The sequence below is a fragment of the Ornithodoros turicata genome, chromosome 1 (assembly GCF_037126465.1).
Source record: "Ornithodoros turicata isolate Travis chromosome 1, ASM3712646v1, whole genome shotgun sequence".
NCBI classification, from domain to species: Eukaryota; Metazoa; Arthropoda; class Arachnida; order Ixodida; family Argasidae; genus Ornithodoros; species Ornithodoros turicata.
In genome coordinates this window covers 122,809,086-122,827,423 of record NC_088201.1, presented here as the reverse complement: position 1 = coordinate 122,827,423, position 18,338 = coordinate 122,809,086, and the positions used below count along the sequence as shown (strand labels likewise).

The 18,338-nt window shown below is 43.3% G+C and overlaps 1 long non-coding RNA gene across 1 annotated transcript; it reads right to left on the bottom strand.

Annotated features, from left to right (window-relative positions):
- Positions 1 to 12,573: 12,573 nt before the first annotated feature.
- Positions 12,574 to 13,093, bottom strand: LOC135368602 (uncharacterized). The gene is made up of 4 exons (XR_010414828.1): positions 12,978 to 13,093; positions 12,830 to 12,920; positions 12,696 to 12,769; positions 12,574 to 12,613 (listed from the first exon to the last, which is right to left on the bottom strand). It is a non-coding gene; the product is annotated as an uncharacterized LOC135368602 (long non-coding RNA).
- Between the last annotated feature and the right edge of the window lie 5,245 nt (positions 13,094 to 18,338).

Here is an 18,338-nt window from a genome sequence, read left to right as displayed (position 1 = left end):
TTCAACATACGGAGCTCCTAACTACATCTAACAAACAAGCAGAGAAACCCACTTCTCAGCTTTACCATGCGACTTTCTTCTGCACAAAAGCAGTGATTTCAGGAAAGAGCAGCAAAAATTGCGCGCACTTGTGCTTGACTTCAAAAAACTGAAGCATATGCTAATAAACTAAGAAAAAGACACTCATGTCTGGTATCAGATAATGCTACATACACATCCGCATTGTCCCTTCGTAAAGAAAGCAGAGGACAAGGGCACACAAATTCCTTTAAGCGAGAAGAGAAAAGGCTTAAGACGGAGCGCTCAGGAATAATAGCAGAGTCACCGGGCATCGCTACGCGGCTAAGACAAGATAACAACAAGATAACAGCAGCGGGTAAAATTGCAACACTGCTAAAGAAGCCCCAACATGCCATGATGACGACACAAACCAGGAAAAAAAGCACGCACACACAGTCATCAGCTCAGGAATGCACAAGGAGAGGTGCTATATTGTAATTTCTCCTCCACGCTTCCATACCAGCATTTCTGCGCAAATACTTATAACTGCATATAGCTTACTCCCTCAACATATCAAGCAAAGTGAATACTGGCATTCAACAACAACATATAACAAAAAACAAACAAATTCCATTCTCATGAACTCTCCTCAGCCGAGCGGTTTTCTCCTGCTCTACCTGGATGCTGACTTGTCCCCTCACCTACATTCTGAGTAAAAGCAGTGAAAGAAGAAAAGAACCGCGAAAAATTACATGCTTTTGTGTCCCAATAGCTGTAACTGCAAGAAACCGTAGCGCACGCCAATAAACTGAGAAAAAGACACCCATTTCTGCCACCAGATAATTCTTGCATAATGCCATATACACAGTCGCATTGCCCTTGCGTAAAGAAAGCACAGGACAGGGATATACTAATTTCCTTAAGTGAGCAGGCGAAAAGGCTTAAGTCCCCCCCCCCCCCCGTACCGCTCAGGAATAATCGGAGAAACACCTCCTATCGCTACGCGGCTAGCACAACATGACAGCAAGAAGATATTAGCGAAGGGTAAAAATGGCAACACTACTGAACAAGTCCAGACATGCGACATCGCATACAAAATACTGTTCATCGGGGAAAAGGCCTAAGCCTGCGACAGAAAATCATACAGCATACACAACTTATTTCGCGTAAACTAAACGTGGTCTGCTTGGAAAACGATGCACAAATTTTCTTAGGGAGCAGAGAAATATACGAATTTCTACTCCGTGCTCAGATACCAGCATTTCTGCTCAAAAACCTGCAAAATTAAGCACTGCTTACTTCATCAAGATATCGAACACCCAACAAAATCAAACAAACAACCCCACTTCCACTGATAGAACACCACTCAGCTTTTACCAGGAGGCTTTCTTCTGCGTAAAAGTAGAGAAAATAAGAAAAGAGCCGCGAAAAAATTACACGCACTTTTGCTCGCATAGCGATAACAAGAAAAAATAAAATAACGAGGCACACGCTAATAAACTGTGACAAAGACACACATTTCTGCTATCAGATAATTATTGCATAATGCTAAATACCCAATTGCATTGTCCCTGCGTGAAGAAAGCACAGAAAAAGGGCACTCAATTTATCTTAAGCGAGCAGGAAAAGTCAATTCTAATCGGACAGCTTAATACCATAAAGTCTGAATTTTTGCAAAGAAAACAAAGCTTGAGCAGCGCTACGAACGTGACAGATACATACTAACAAACAAACAACAGCAGGACCGGCGTCGGGCACTCATAAAATACCCTGTCCAAAACAAAGGCTTCACCAGGTTCGCGAGGCAATTCCATTAAAAACGCTCGTCCTATCCTACAGATAGCAATGCAAACGCGACTACCCTTATTTTTTTAAACCACTATTTCACGCAATACTACATAAATGTATCACTCGTGTCACACGAAAAGGCAAACAGATAGCACTTCCTTGTCATGTGGGGTCCCTGGTTCAGAAAAGCGCGCGTGCGCGCGCACACACACAGACACGCACTCACAAACACAGTCTATTTTCACAACCACATAACTCCACATTATTCCTCAGGTCAATAATTATCCTACCATCGTCAAAAGACGGCACAGACATGTATGCGTACGCAAAACAATAGGTCCTCGTTCCGGATGTAATAGGATACCGCCACTCGGCCGGCGCAAACCGAAAAAAAAGAAAGGAATGCACGTTCGCTATACATCCAGGGAGAAAACAGTGCCGTGCTTCTACGCAGCGATCATTATACAGGAGTGAATTCACTTCGTTTTTATTTCCTTACACCCATATATTTTGCAAGAATATTATAGAGAAGAACGGGTAAATGTGAACATCATTCGCTACACTCTTTAGCTCTTATAATTTTTAAACCAAACCACTTAACATGTGTTCATAGGTCTTTACTAAATAGGTGAGCCGATAATAACTCAAAATAAAATCAAATAAAATAATCATTCCAGCATCGCTGGCTGCAAGCTTGCGTACCCAACAGAGCAGTGCGCTCCCATCAACACGCCTTCGGCTGAACTTACACACCCGAAGCCTTCTTGAATACATTCTGCTGTCGCCGTTATAAAATATTTATCGCGAAGCTACTACAATGTCAGCTCTGCTGAGTCTACACAATGTCTCTGCTGAGTCTACACAAAATCTACTACAATGTCAGCTCAGCTCGCATACATGTCTGTGCCGTCGTTTGACGATGGTAGAAAAATTATTGACCTGAGGAATAATATGGATTTATGTGGTTGTGAAAATAGACTGTGTTTGTGAGTGTGAAAATGTGAGTGTGTGTCTGTGTGTGTACGCGCGCACGCGCGCTTTTCTGAACCAGCGGTCCCACTTGACAAGTAAGTGTGACATCGTCATCGTGTTACATCGTCCAGTGACATCGTCTTCCAAGCAGACCGCGTTTAGTTTACGCGAAATAAGTTGTGTATGCTCTATGATTTTCCGTCGCAGGCTTAGGCCTTTTCCCCGATGAGCAGTATTTTGTATGCGATGTCGCATGTCTGGACTTGTTCAGTAGTGTTGCCATTTTACTCAGTGTACGGGGGGGGACTTAAGCCTTTTCCCTGCTCACTTAAGGTCTTAAGGCTTATTTGTGTATCCCTGTCGTGTGCTTTCTTTGCGCAATGCCAATGCGACTGTGTATGTGGCATTATGCAATAATTATCTGGTGGCAGAAATGGGTGTCTTTTTCCCAGTTTATTAGCGTGCGCTACGGTTTTTTGCAGTTACAGCTGTTGGGACACAAAAGCATGTAATTTTTCGCGGTTCTTTTCTTCTTTCACTGCTTTTACTGAGAATGTAGGTGAGGGGAAAAGTCAGCATCCAGGTAGAGCAGGAGACAGCCGCTCGGCCATTCATGAGAATGGAATGTGTTTGTTTTTTGTTATATGTTGTTTTTGAGTGCCAGTATTCACTTTGCTTGATATGTTGATGAAGTAAGCTGTATGCAGTTATAAGTATTTGCGCAGAAATGCTGGTATGTGAGCGTGGAGGAGAAATTACAATATAGCACCTCTCCTTGTGCATTCCTGAGCTGATGACTGTGTGTGCGTGCTTTTTTTCCTGGTTTGTGTCGTCATGTGGCATGTTGAGGCTTGTTTAGCAGTGTTGCAATTTTACCCGCCGCTATTATCTTGTTGTTATCTTGTCTTACCCACGTAGCGATGCCCGGTGACTCTGCTATTATTCCTGAGCGCTCCGTCTTAAGCATTTTCCCTTCTCGCTTAAAGGAATTTGTGTGCCCTTGTCCTGTGCTTCCTTTACGAAGGGACAATGCGGCTGTGTATGTAGCATTATCTGATACCAGACATGAGTGTCTTTTTCTTAGTTTATTAGCATATGCTTCAGTTTTTCGAAGTCAAACACAAGTGCGCGCAATTTTTGCTGCTCTTTCCTCAAATCACTGCTTTTGTGCAGAAGAAAGTCGCATGGTAAAGCTGAGAAGTGGGTTTCTTTGCTTGTTTGTTAGATGTTGTTAGGAGCTCGGTATGTTGAAGAAGTAAGCTGTTATAGGTATCCGTGCAGAAATGCTTGCATCTGAGAGCAGGATAGGAATTCCTGAAGCACGGCACCCTCAGTGTAAATTAATTATTTTGGATGTGAGTCTGCTTCACTGCATGACAAGCCTGAAATGGGAAGAGAGAAAAAATTGGAGCGCTTCATTAATAGCGATCCAAGTAATAGGGCAATTATAGTTCCCATAGAAAGTAGAATTTTAATAGACTCCTAAAATTATAGTTTTGTAGTAGTAGTTTTTCTAAACTGCAATGCATTAAAAAAATCATTAATATGGTGGGAATGCCACCATGTTCCCGTAAAGGCGTTCTGTCTTGTGCTTTGTCGTGCGCGAATGGAACTTTGACCCCGGCTTTCGCGCCTTTTTGCTCGCAGGTGTAGCCTCAGACAATGAGTATACATACAAGCATAGAAAAGGTCATGTATTACCAGAGTTCGAGGTTACTCGTTACAAGTAACTCGTTACTGTAACTAAGTTTATTTTTTTAGTAACTTGTAACTTAAAGGGACTCTGACCAGAAGTTCGACAAATCTTTCATTTGCATCTATTACGAAGGTATAATATGCCTCCAAGCCACATGCGAAATATTTTGGCTGTGCGCAGCGGCAAAGTTCGCCAAACGGGGAGTTAAAAAACCGGCTTCGCTTTTCCTCCTCAACTCGCACAATCGGCGCAGAAATCTAGCCTCTTTTTAGTGGACATCCTCCAAATTCCGTGTGCGTGACGAAAGCACGAGGTCCATGTTTCATTGGGCGCCCGGACCGGAAGTTCTGTTGTTAGTGAGTTTGTGAGAGCGGCGGCATCCGTCCGGAAAGCGGTCTTCAATATGGACGTCGAAGCAAGAAATGCCGAGACTTCGAGCCCGGAACTTTTTTCTGACCTTTCTGCGATCGAGAAGGAAATTCTGCGTGCTGAACAGCTCGGTAGCCTTGCTTTCGAAACGTCGCCGATGCCGCGAATGCGAGACGAAGTTAGAGCTCTACGAACATCGGTCACAGATGAAGCAAAGAGCATCAGTCGCCTGTCTTCGACAGACAGGTAAGCGATCAGCTTTTTAACGCACACTGTGATCGAACATGTAAACGTTCTCTGAAATTTCGTGTCCTGATATTTAATTCGCACTTGCTGTTTATGGTGCCGGTGCGGCTGGTGTGTCATAATGCCGAAGGAGATCGAATGCTTGTGCTGCAAGGAGCTCGAAAACACTGCCGAATGACTGCAGTATGAGTGCATTACAACCCACGAAGAGTTCCAACTTCTATGCTTCAAATATGACTGTCCTGAAGGTGGCATATTTTGAACTTCGTGAGCAGCGCGAACCTATGAGCGACTATATTCACAAGTAAGTCACATGTGTCCTTGTCGAACGATGTTAAAATTTGGGAGCTCAAAACTGGTTTGGTCCTGCATTAAAGTCGCTAAAAGCTCCAGCACGGGGCGCAGCACATAAAAAGACTATAGAATACACAACTCTGAACTGGAGAAAAGCAATATAGGCAATTTTGTAATTGTCAGTGTGCTGTGTCCTGAGTCACCTTTTTATGTATTGCCCTGTGCATAGGGTTTTAGCCTAGGTTTTTAGCGATATTGAGTGTTCTTGATTGTCGATTCAGTGAAAAGTAAAACAATGTTGGTTTCTAAAAGAACACAGCATATGTAGTAATATACAGGGTGTGGGCAGGTAAACTGCAGTTGCTCTCAGGTACATGTGGAAATGACACGGCACACACACAGTGTACTGTAACCGGTTACCTATTTGCCTAAACTATATTTTATGTACATCTGAGTAGACGATACAGATACACTGCGTATCACCAGTTCACAATGTGAGTCTGGCAGAAGCTTGGGGAAAACAAGAGCATGGTCATCCCAGCCTGTGCAGTGAAGAGGGTCTGGCAAGCCTTCCCCACAGAAACTGCCACAGGCTTCAAGTACCCAAGATCCTAACTGGAGGTACCTCTTCGCACAGCTCGTCTATCGCATCTAAAATAATTCAGCATCTGTATTTAGGATGATTTATAGCTCTCAGGATGATGCATGGTTCATGAGTCCAATATGTTGTGTTGAAACACAACACTAGTCCTTTTTAATGAGTCTTGCGGAACGATAGATGAGCACTCCTTTCGTGACATTGTGTACCATTGCTACAGTGAACAATTTCTTGAGCAAGACTGATGAACAAACGAAAAACAGAGTTTGTCTTCCCTTCCAAATATGTATCTTCCTTGTAACTTCCATATTTGTTAAGTGACCCATGTTGATGTCTCCCCTCATGTAATGTCTGCAAGGGCCTTTGAGGTATATTCATAAATAAATAAATATCAAAACCGGAAAAAGATGTAGCAACTATTGTAACACCTATCCTCTCTTTGTGTGAATGATACATAAACATTCTCAGAAGATATGTAGTCACACTTTGCCTCATTGTGCCTAAAGCCTAGTTCCACCTCTTACATCATCTCCACATCTTCAATCAAGAATGGTTTCTGCAATGTACTGAGCTTTGTAAAACAACAAGTTTATTTGAGAATATATTCCAAAAGTCGGGTGACGACCTCATAATCTAACGTCCTTTACTGCAAACATCGCTCAACACAACCATTAAAAACAGAGCGTAAACGTTTTGCTGCCTATCCGGGTGGCATCATCAGTACAACAGAGGCCACGGTTAGGGAGCCACGGCCATAGGAAGTCACGGTTTGTATTACAGGCTGAAGCATCACGCCTGATCAAGCAGGACTCTAAGAATTTTCTAGGGCCCCATCGCTAGTCATGTGCAAAGGTTACTGCACCATCAAAATTAAAGATATGTTCCTTAGGCCAGCAATGGTAGAGTAATTTGGTCCTGGTTAGTTAAGCTAAGCATTAGTAGTCCTGGCAACGTCCCTTGTGTGCTCTTTTAGTCTTGTCCCACGTCTTTTGTCTATCTCGCCAATGTAGGTTGCACCACATTCTATGCACTCAACTTGACATATACAGTCGAAATGCCTGATGGGCACAGTGCCCTCCAAATGGCGTATGAAACACGTTGGATGAAAGGAATGCGCACCACCGATTTGACTCCTTTGATGTTGTTCTTGATTGTTCTCTGTTGTAGGCATGATGCCACCTGGATAGGCAACGAAACGCTTACTCTCTTTGTTCTTAATTGTTGTACTGCGGTGTTCTCAGTAAAGGATTTTACATTATGAACTTTGTTTGAATGATGATTAGTCGCGAGCTTAATACCCTCGGCCACTACTCTAACAATTGCTTCTGGTAGTGTGGCGAAATGGAATAACGAGCCTTGTAAACAATTTACTTGGCAATATATTTATTTCTCATAGGTTGAAGAACCCAGTGTGGTGTTACATAAGGGAGGGGCATGTAATCATACAAGACCGATCACCAAAAGGCCTTGCTTTTGACTAGATTAAAATGTGAAGCGATTGTAACATAACATAACATTGCTGCACGGTGGCGATATGATAGGTTCTCCTCACGAGTTGTTGCCACGGTTGCGGTTAGTTGAGAAACTGCATATCCAGTTAATGGCAGCAGGATCAAATTTTAATTAAGCTAGTTTGGCCAACACGCGAGCATAAAGCACAGTGTCAAAATCCCTTACAAAATAAAAAAATACTGCATCTATGTGGACCCAGAAATCAAGACAGTTTAAAATGCTGTGAGTGAATTCCACTACGTTAGTTTTGCCTGAATACCCTTTTCTAAAACCATGCTAGAATTTAAAAAAACAAATTGATAGACTCAACATGGTTAACAACATGCTAGTATATGATGTGCTCCATTAGTTTACAGGGAACCCTAAAAGGTGGAGCTGGTTGGTAGATAGAAGGAGCGTAGTTGTCACCTTTTCTGAAGACAGGAATTAGCTTGAGACCTATGTCCTCGACTCAGACACATACAAAGCACCTTTCACACAGATTAACGCATCTTCGTTCCTGCTCTTTCACCTTCAAATGTTCATCGCTGTTGAGTGGTCTGTCATTCTTGTAATGCAGATTGGAATTGAAATGCAGGTGCATAAGGGATGCTCTGAAAGAAAAGTGTTTGGTTTGAGTCCTCTTAATGTTTCCGAAAACGAAAACAAACTTCACAGTGACTATTCTGAAGTGAGCTATTCAAGAATGAAAGCAAAAAATATATCTCGCCATATCATTGTATCCAACTGAGACCTGGCTCTTGAATTGAATAATGGCAGTTGAAGATGATGATGATGATGATGATTCAATTTAATGGCGCATAAGCAACTCGGGCTACGTATAGTGCGCCAAAACCATGGTAAAACTGACTAGTTAAAAATCAGACTATTATACTAAAATATTATACTTGGTTGGTTGGTAAATTGAGATATAGACAAAAACATGATATGATAAAAATAAGCAGTTGAAGAAAAGGCAGAAACAATTGTGGGCATTGTGTGACTGATGTCGAGTTTGCCACACCAGGTGTTGTATAATAACGTACGCTAATATGCTGTAGCATATAAAATACAATGATACACACACTCAATATGTGGTGGATATGTGAAACCAATACACATATACTTACATTTCAAACTTTCTTGAAAAAGGCAGTCCAAGTCTGTCGGATTTGTCAGACTCGATACAAAGCCAGTAAGTACTGCAGTGTGGAATGACTGTTTCATCTTTCGAAAGCACAGGTGCAGCCACCACGACGCTTCGTCATCTCAATGCGTCAGAGCGGCATAGCCTAGTAAGAAGCCATCAGAAGGATCACATAAGGATAACTGGGTTGAAAAAGCGGAGGGTTCTGTGGGATGCGTAAGAAAGCATACGCGTTGCACAACAGCTACGAGAAGGATCGGCTGCACTTGCATGGTTTTCAGTGCGTAGACTTGGAACTGAAAAATAAATGTGCTAACCTTGTTGAAACTACTTTTCCGTCAGGACCACACGAGAGCACACTTGGTTTCTTTAGATCAAGGTGTAGGTGACGGTATCATGAGGTCCCGATGCTCCTTTGAGATGCAGCAGACAATTTCGCTGAGGCGAGTGACTGCCGTTGCGGTTCGTTGCTGTGCAGCAGATCACGAACAGTACACCGCAATGATAGGTAAAATGTTCAGATTATGGCGAACAACTCCAACACCAACTCAATGACCCGAAAAAAGCAGGATGAGCCGGGAGTCACACAAGTTCGCAGTTCGCAAGCTCGTCGTCATACGGCATCCATTACAGCTGACCGGATACGGAAGCGTATGGAACGCCGTGCACAGATTGAAAAGAAAATCGTAGAACCTATTGCAGGTGATAAATGTTGGGTATATTCTTCTTTTTGAGGCTCTGTATCAAAAACATTAACATATAAATTCCATTTCATGAAGGAAACTGACAGGTATTGCGTGACCACGTGACGCGTTTGAGCCAATTATGGGTGTTGGCAGTGGCCCTCGTGTTAAAGGGTCTCTGACCAGAAGCTGGAGAGCCTTTTCCGCAGTGGCTACCGATAGAATACACAAAAGCAACTTCACATACGAAAATGCATGCCTCAACACCTCGTAGTTTTCGTAAACTCGAATTTTGAACATCGCGGTTCACGCCGACGCTGGCACACCTAGCGTCAAATCAAGAAAACGTACGCATATATAGAAAACTCATCTGGTCATCCCACTGGGATGACGTCAATCGCCCATGCAATCAGCGCGCAGAATGCCGTCACGTGATCGAGCACTACAACAACTACTTTCAGCAAGAACCAACATTTTTACGCCGATATACTGTTGTCACAATGTCTGGAAATAAGAAGTATGTATATACTTCGAAATCTACGACCTGTTTTATGACTGCGATAATCCAATTAGCGACTTCCGTGAAAGAGGAGAGCTCTACGAGGCTACGAGCTACGACGACTTTCGGGATCCAGTGCGCAATTTCACTGCGTTAGCGTAGTGTGTGTATTTCCAAGTTTTCTTTATTTATATCTTTTGGAACAACGACCAATTTATCGAGGTACAGCCCTTACTTCATTTGACGTGCCTCGGTTGTGTCGTCAAAGCGAGATTTCTCGGCGGGCATTCAGTTCCGTACGATACTGCGCGTTCAACCGCAGCGGCAGGATAATACCGCGGCGGATTTTGCCAATCATATTTGAAGAATGCAGACTATGAGACGGACCCCTCAGTTTGAGTACAAAGAACCTCCGCCTACAGCAGCCCGCAGTGCTTTCCTTGAATCTATCTTCCAAGACTGTTGCATCTGGACGTGACGAGGTTAGTGTCTTCTGTATAATTTATACAGTGATTACTCTCCTTGTGAGAATTACGTTGTGGCATGCAGATGTTAGGAGACCATTTACGCAACAAAGAAAAATACGGATTAAAGAAAATTGAAGTTTACGCACTAAATCAAAATATTACTGTACAATTCTGAGTGTTGTTGAATGCAGCCATGCCAATGCAGTAAGCAACATTCACAGTACGTAAAATGAAGCTGTGTATTCAGCATCTAGATGTAACATAACAATTGTCACAGCAGTGTGCACCAATGTAGTTCATGACTTCCTTGGACAAGATGTGGAACCAAATGTTGGAAATACAAGGCAGTGATCAGGTACAAGTTATCTTCTATTTGTTTTCCTTATAATATGCAGCATACTGCACATAGTAAAGAAGGGTTCTGGATTCTAAACCAACGCAGTTGAAATCCTTAGTTTACCCCAAGCTGTACTATTGTTGTCTAATCTGGGGAAACACCAAAGAGGGCAACTACGATAAAATTGCAGTGCACAAAAAAAGAAAGAAAGAATGCCTGGTATACGACAACCATGTCTACAGGCTGTCTACAGGTGCAATGTGCTGGACCCTCGTTGCAAAGAGGCCCAGCAGGGGTGCCACTTACAATCCATCCATCCAGCCCCTCAGCTTTCAAGACATGTAAAATACAGTAGACAAAGTGTTCACTTGGAAATCAGACATTTACACAAAATTGCCTTGCAAATTCAGGATCTTTTAGCACCATCCCAAACACTTGCCATTACGGTATGAAATCTATCACTGTACCACCTTACAAGGTTCCACTGCTACGGACCAACTACAAAAATCAGCAGAAACTGTTCCTCTTCCGAACAATTTTTTTCAGCTGATTGGAAATGGCCTTCCTGTGTCCAGTTTCAAAACAGAGTTACACAAACTTGTTGAAGTGTTATTAGAGACAGTCCACTCTGTTATGTATTTGTGTGTGTGTGTGTGTGTGTGAAAATGTGGACAGCTCGGTGCATTTGTGTATTTTATTTATGTGGTTGTGATTTGCTGTATGCTCGTAATGGTAATATCTCAGTTATCGCATTTATATGGCTTTTTTTTAACAATGTTAGAGTGATGACTTCATGGAAGTGGAAGGAACAGGAGAGGAAGACATCTGGCAATAGTCATGACAGTTGTCCGTCAGGTACGGGACCAATTTCTTTTATAAATGTGGTATATAGCGTGAAGTTGTTACTAACCAAAAGTTTTCTGTTCCCTTTAAAGGAATCTACAGGTGGTGAGCATGCGTAAGGAATTGACATATCTCAGTACAACTTAGACCTGCCTGTTGCACATGAGATGTGTGACTCTACTTACACACACAACCCAGTAAACCACCGATGTCCCAAGGACGTCTACATGATGTTACCTTCAGGACGATGAAGACATCCTGAGGACATCCTGAAACATAATTTTGACATACTTGGGACGTACTCAGAACTGCCAAAATAACATCCGCGCACGTCCCAAGGAAGTCCATAGTACGTCAATGACGACCTTTTACGGACCTCTAGTGGACCTTTTTCCCGTGCCTTAGCCAGGCTTACTGGCGTTCTCTGAACATTACATCAACACCGCACAGCAGTGCGTATCAGTGGCACAAACAAGCAACATCAGATCAAACACTTTATTTCGTATGAAACTGAGCGTTATAGCATCGTATTACCTCACCAGGTATTATATCACAGCGTAACATGACCAGCATTTTTTTCGCATTATTATTGAGAACTTACATGTCTTTGAAAACATTATGTCCATGAACACACACAGCATCGGTCCACAAGGGGAAAAACTTAAAGGTATATGCCCGCAATGTCCGAAGTGCGACGCTGAAACATATGTTGAAGCACTGGCATAACCGACGACCATGCTGCACTGTGTTTCGTACAACTGGAGATTTGCGATGTGTCCAGCTTGCCTTTCGTGCGCAAAAATTAACGCTATCCAACTTCGGCTATATTCACTTTTCGCCACGGACTCCCTTCCCTGCCGCGTCATGTGAGCTTAACCTGCAAGAAATGTAATTTCAAAAACACTGCTACAGCAAAATGTCACTGTGAAGTACGCATCGACGTATACGCATACCTTTAGACACAGCGCCTATGGTTGCAGTCTGCAGTAGCCTAGCATTCTCCCTGTCAACAGCCCTATTGCCTGCGAAGACGGGAAACGCATGGATAACCACGTAGTAGGAACGTGAATGCCTCGCACATTCACTACGTACCTTCAAAACGGGTAAAATCTTGAAAATGACGCGGGCGACGCCACTTAGAGATCCATAATTCACATTCATCCGCTACGACGTTTCCACACATCTGTAAAAGAGTCAACAAGGTGCGACAAATTTGTACTTCCCTGCAAATTCTTTATTAAAATCACTCAGCATTTTTTACATACAGTGGCACAGCCGTAAAGGCTTGTGCTGCCGTGGAGCACATGACGAAGTTGCACGGGTGAAGCGTATGCCCAATCTGTTTCGCAGTAAACACTAGTCACTGAAGAGCTCTGAAACGCACTTTAGCGTAACTTACCTGATGTCTTTCAACATTTCTGTGACCTTCCCACGTCGTGAGTGTGCTGTCCCAACCGCGTTGTTCACCGCAATGAATACGTCGAAAGTATCTGAAATTCATAGATTAGACATTAGTAACGGGGCCACTGACGATGTTGCATGTTCACCTTGAAAAGTGCTGGTAGGGTCACGAGTTCACTTAGCTGAAAGATAAAGCATAGGGTAATAGGAATCAAAAGGGTAATAATCACACTGCTAGCATAAAGTAATAGAACCCACACGCTAGGAATGATACCAAACAAAAGTTGCACGAATTGTACAAACATAGAACTAACCTTTAATCTAAGAAATCGCAAGGCTTCTGGACCTATCTTCCAGGGTGCACACATAAAAGCACCCCCAGGCAACACTTGTGGGGCATAAAAACACATTCACAGCAGACCAGGGCACCAGAGCAACGACGGAACGCGAGACAACGGGAGCCAGAAAAAGGCGTGCGAACGCAACGAAGCTTGCAAGCGAAATGGACGCCGCCCGCAGCGCAGAAACGACAGGAAGGCCACCTGCCCGCCAGGCGATGCCCAGGCGCTCCTCGGAATGTAGCAAGGGAACGGAAAGTCGCGCGAAGACGGGACCAACGCTATCGGAAAGATGACGTTTTCCTCTTCAAAAACACATCTCAATCACCTTCCTACGCCAGCAAGAACCCGATATCGAAAAAAATGCCCCAGGCCCATGTATCAGAGAACCGCCGTTGCCACGGTGTTCTAACTCGAGAACCGAGAGGGATAGAAAGATGCGGCAAGTTTCTACGCGTTTCCCATGTCGAGTGCGTGTGCCCATTAAAAGGAAGTCGGATCCGCCGTGGGCTTCAAGCCTGAAGACAGGGACAAAAATCGGTGAACGGTGGTCGGTGTCAGGAATTTCGAGAATGACGTCTTAACCACTGGAAATCGACGGCTGGTCTCAATTGGAAAGTTGTAGAGCAGGGAACAGAGCACGCGCACATAAAATTTCGACTAAATCGGACATCGGGTAATCGACTTACGACACCGAAAAGTGGGAAGCGTTTCAGGGTGGCTCTAGCCAGCCTCGCAGCTCGTCATGCTCTTAAGCCGATATCGGGAGAACGGAACATCGCGCGCCTGCGGGACAAACGCTGTTGGAAAGAGCACATTGAGACCTTCATAACGAAGGCAAACATGACCATGTGGCAGCAACGGGAAGGCTTTTTTTTGGGGGGGGGGCGGGGAAGCCGCTGGTCCCATGTATTGGGAGGAGTGTGAACGCGGAATCCTCTAACTCGAGAACTGCTAAATTTAGAGAGACGCAGTGAATTTTATAACGTGCTCCGCGTCGAGAACAGTGGGTTCTCCAAGTATGAACCCTGTCCGAGGCGAACTTCTTTCCAACAAGGGCACTGAAGTTAGGAAAAACGAATTTTACTAACGCGTCTCCGCCTACGAGTTCGAAACCACTACAGATCAGTTCCTGTGTGATTTGCGCGATCACACAGCTAATCCAGGTACGTTCGAACCTGAATTTTGGTCTCGATCCAACAGTCCGGGCGGGATTTACAAGACTTTGAAGGTGTCAGAAGCACCGACGGTTGCCTAGAATTTTCAAATATCTGGACAACCGCCAGGATTTCTCACAAGCCGCAAGATGCACGCGTAGGGGGATGGAAGGGAAATTCGTCACAAGAAACAGCATCCCGATATCGCCGCTGCAGGCCAAGATATTAGACACGGGAACCCATCGCGAAACACAGCGATGTCACTCTGATGGGGTTAAACCATCACTGGATGGCTAAAAGACGCCGCGGTATCAACCGCCACCTCAAGTGGCATGTGCAGTGCTCAGTTGGAATCTCTATGCATATCTGATCTATTCTGACCGATGATGTCACTACGGTGCCGTAGGGGACCTGGGCACATTCTTCTTATTTGTCCATGCTACCAACCTTCCCGAACCGCGCTCTCTCGGATCCTTAGTCAGTTGGAATTTCACACTTTCTATCTCTATGAAAATAGCTTGGCCCCTGGTGAAATCCAGCCCATCAACACTTTGTGATGAGAGCTTTTTTGGTCTCTTTAGACACGTCAGGACTTCGATCCTTATGGTGAAGGGGCACATTTCATCGCATTTTATCGCTCGGGTATCCACACTAGCGACGAAACTCCTCATTATTAACCTTAGAAATAAAGTTGTTGTTTTATTGATACTCTAGGCCAATTCCTTCAATTGGTTTCGCATTCTTTGAACTGGTGCAGTGTGTACAAAACATGTTGGATTACATTAAATCAAGTGGAAATCAGCGTTTAGCATTTATATCCATTAAGCCAATTCATTGAATTGCTTCTTTATTCCGTGGGTACGGTCTTCGCCACACAACATAGTGGAAGATGATGTCGCGAAGGTATAGCTTATCTTCAAAACCCTGATTCTGTCAATGAGGAACTTGTACCTGACGGCTACATAATGAACGAATTGACTGTCTGATTTGTCTTTGGATCTCGTTGGAATTGTGGCGACAATCCAATGATGTTATGTCTTCTCGTTCCGGCAGGGAAGCACATCTGGAGATGTAGTTGTGTGTGTTCCGTTCTACATGGAGATATTGCAAGAGATATCAAGGTCTTCTCGGCCTTCCCAACTACCTTTATTAGCACTACAGTAAAAGGAAACAGAAGCTAGATACTGTGGTACATCTGCTAAGCTCGGACCATGTCGGGAGTTTCTTTGTAAATTCAGATGAATAATTTTTGTGTGTTGCCACTTCGGTAACAGGGATAAAAATTAGTGTCACTGTTTTAGTTTCTTGCTGCACGCTGTTGAACGTTATCATAAGGATACAAAAATATAATGAGCATCGAAAGTATGTTTGTATTCTACTTCTAAATCAACATCCGATCGGGACGCCATTTCGAAGTCCCAGCGATATCATTAAAATACATCCTGGCTCGACAACGCTAGGACGTTTCGAACGACGTCTTATTTACATCATTGGGACATTTTTCGCGGATCAGGACTTCGGGATCTTTTCAGGACGTCCATGGGACATCGGTGGTTTACTGGGAAGCATCTGCAGGTTCGATGCATGTATATTTTGAAGCATGAAAGACAGAGTGCTAAAAATATATCTGAGGTGAAAAATTGAGCAGTTCACTGCAGTAATTCTATAGATTTATTTTCAGCATTTTGGGAAAAATATAGTGATGGCAAGATTACCTGTGTTGTACTGCCAGACCATCTGCCGTTGGAGTTCCATGTCCCAGTTATTATATATAATAGCTGTTTGAGGCTATTACATATTTATTATGCAAGTTTTGTGCCTGTGAGTTCCTGTAAATGTGCTCTGCGGTGATCATACTGGACAGAGAGCTATGCCTGTATAATAACAGTGACTAATGTTCTCCTGCCCATAAACCTATTCCTAGGGTACATCTGCACCCTTGGAAGTCACTGGAGAGGCGTGTTAGCTTAGCTCAATTGGTAGGGGCCCTGGATCGGTAATACAGAAGATGTGGGTTCAAGTCCTACTACTGGCTAACCTTTCCAGTGACTGCCTTCTTTCATCGTTCATTTCTTAGGCACTTGATGCTTTGTATGTATTTGCCTTTTCTATGTGTTCCAGTCTCAGAAAATCAACTGCCATGTTCAAAAGAAGTGGAATATGCCTCTGCAATCTGGAACCCATCCCAACATCTCTTAATCGACAATGTAGAATTTGTACAGAACCGCACGGTTTGTTGCTCGTGATTATCATCCTTTTTCCAGCGTCTCAGCCATTAAAGCCAAACGCTTTCTTACTCCTTTAATTACCAGATGAAAGGTATCACGCCTGGCATTCTTTCATAAGTTATATTACAGTCACACTCCTCCCCACCCCACTTACTGTCAATCCCCTCACAAGTTACTTCCAAGACTTGATGACTCGCACAAAGTACTTGCTCCACCTACACAAACAAAAAAATTCCTCTACTCTCCGCACCAGCTGATGGTGTCAAACTGGAATGACGTTCCTGCCCACATAGCATCAGAACAAAATGTATCGTCATTTATTTCCAAGTGCTACGATCGTTTTCAGATCGAATGAATTTCTTTGTGGTGAGTGAACGAATTTTGTTTGCATCAGTTTGGTATTTGTCTTTTTTGGATAAAAAACCTCCCGCATTTATGTAAATCCCTTCACAAGGTTGTTTAAGTAAACAAATGAAATGAAGAACTTCGTGATACTTTCATAGTTGGAGCATTTTTAATGCATATTTTAAAACAGTGGCTGCTAAAAATGTGTCAGACACCGTTACAAAGGCTGCCGTCTGTATCAGGTGAATCATGATTTTTCCCAGAAGCCCAATAATGTATAACGCTGTATCACATATGCTATTTTGGAGCAATCTCTGCATTTATGTAAATCCCTTTACAAGGGTGTTTAAGTAAACAAATGAAATGAAGAACTTCGTGATACTTTCATAGTTGGAGCATTTTTAATGCATATTTTAAAACAGTGGCTGCTAAAAATGTGTCAGACACCGTTACAAAGGCTGCCGTCTGTATCAGGTGAATCATGATTTTTCCCAGAAGCCCAATAATGTATAACGCTGCATCACATATGCTATTTTGGAGCAATCTCTGCAGACATATTATGAAGATATTATCTGAGTGCCACAATAAACTATATGAACCACATTTCATGTTACATCATCTTCGACTACAACACGCCTATTTGAGTATTTGAGCAGCCCAAGATACAAAGCTTGGTTCCTCAAGGTCTACATCCTACTCGAACTGGGTGTGCACTTTGCACACAAAAGGAAAATTGAGAATGAAAAAATGGCTAGGAAGCAAGCGAACTGGGGTTTTACATCATGCATAGAAGATTGAGGTTTTCGATAGTCCACTTGTGTAGTGAGCACTTCTGGAGGACTGAGAGCAGGAACCGAGGTCACACACAGGGTAACCTGCATAACAGTCTGATTTACTTCCACATAACGATCATTAAAATACTTGAGGTGCTTAAACAATACTATTTGGGTGCTATCAGACAGTAAGAGTTCGAACACTTACGACATATTGACTGAATGGGTGGACAAAAGGATGCGTCAGAACAGGATTGGATTTGTGTCTGTGGTGGAATTGAGAGCCCAATGTAATTCTTACTAGGCGGAGCAGGGTGATGAGATGATGCTTTGTGTCAGGGGTCAGCACAGTGGTTTATCCAGAATCCCAAGCATGGAGGAGTGTTGAAAAAGGTTCGGAGGGAGGGGGGGGGGGTCATTATTATAGTTGCATCATTACCGACATGTGTCTACAGCTGAAATTGCAAGGGCACCCCCTGTAGGGGGTACTTCCACCTAGTATCTTGGGTATTTAAAGCATGTAGTAGTTACTATGGGAAAGGCTTTGCGTATCCTGTTCACCGCGCAGACTGGTATAACGATTCTCTTGTTTTTTTCAAGTCTGTGCAACATCCATCTCACGAACTGTTGGTATGTAGTGTACATATCTATTTCCTGTATGAGACA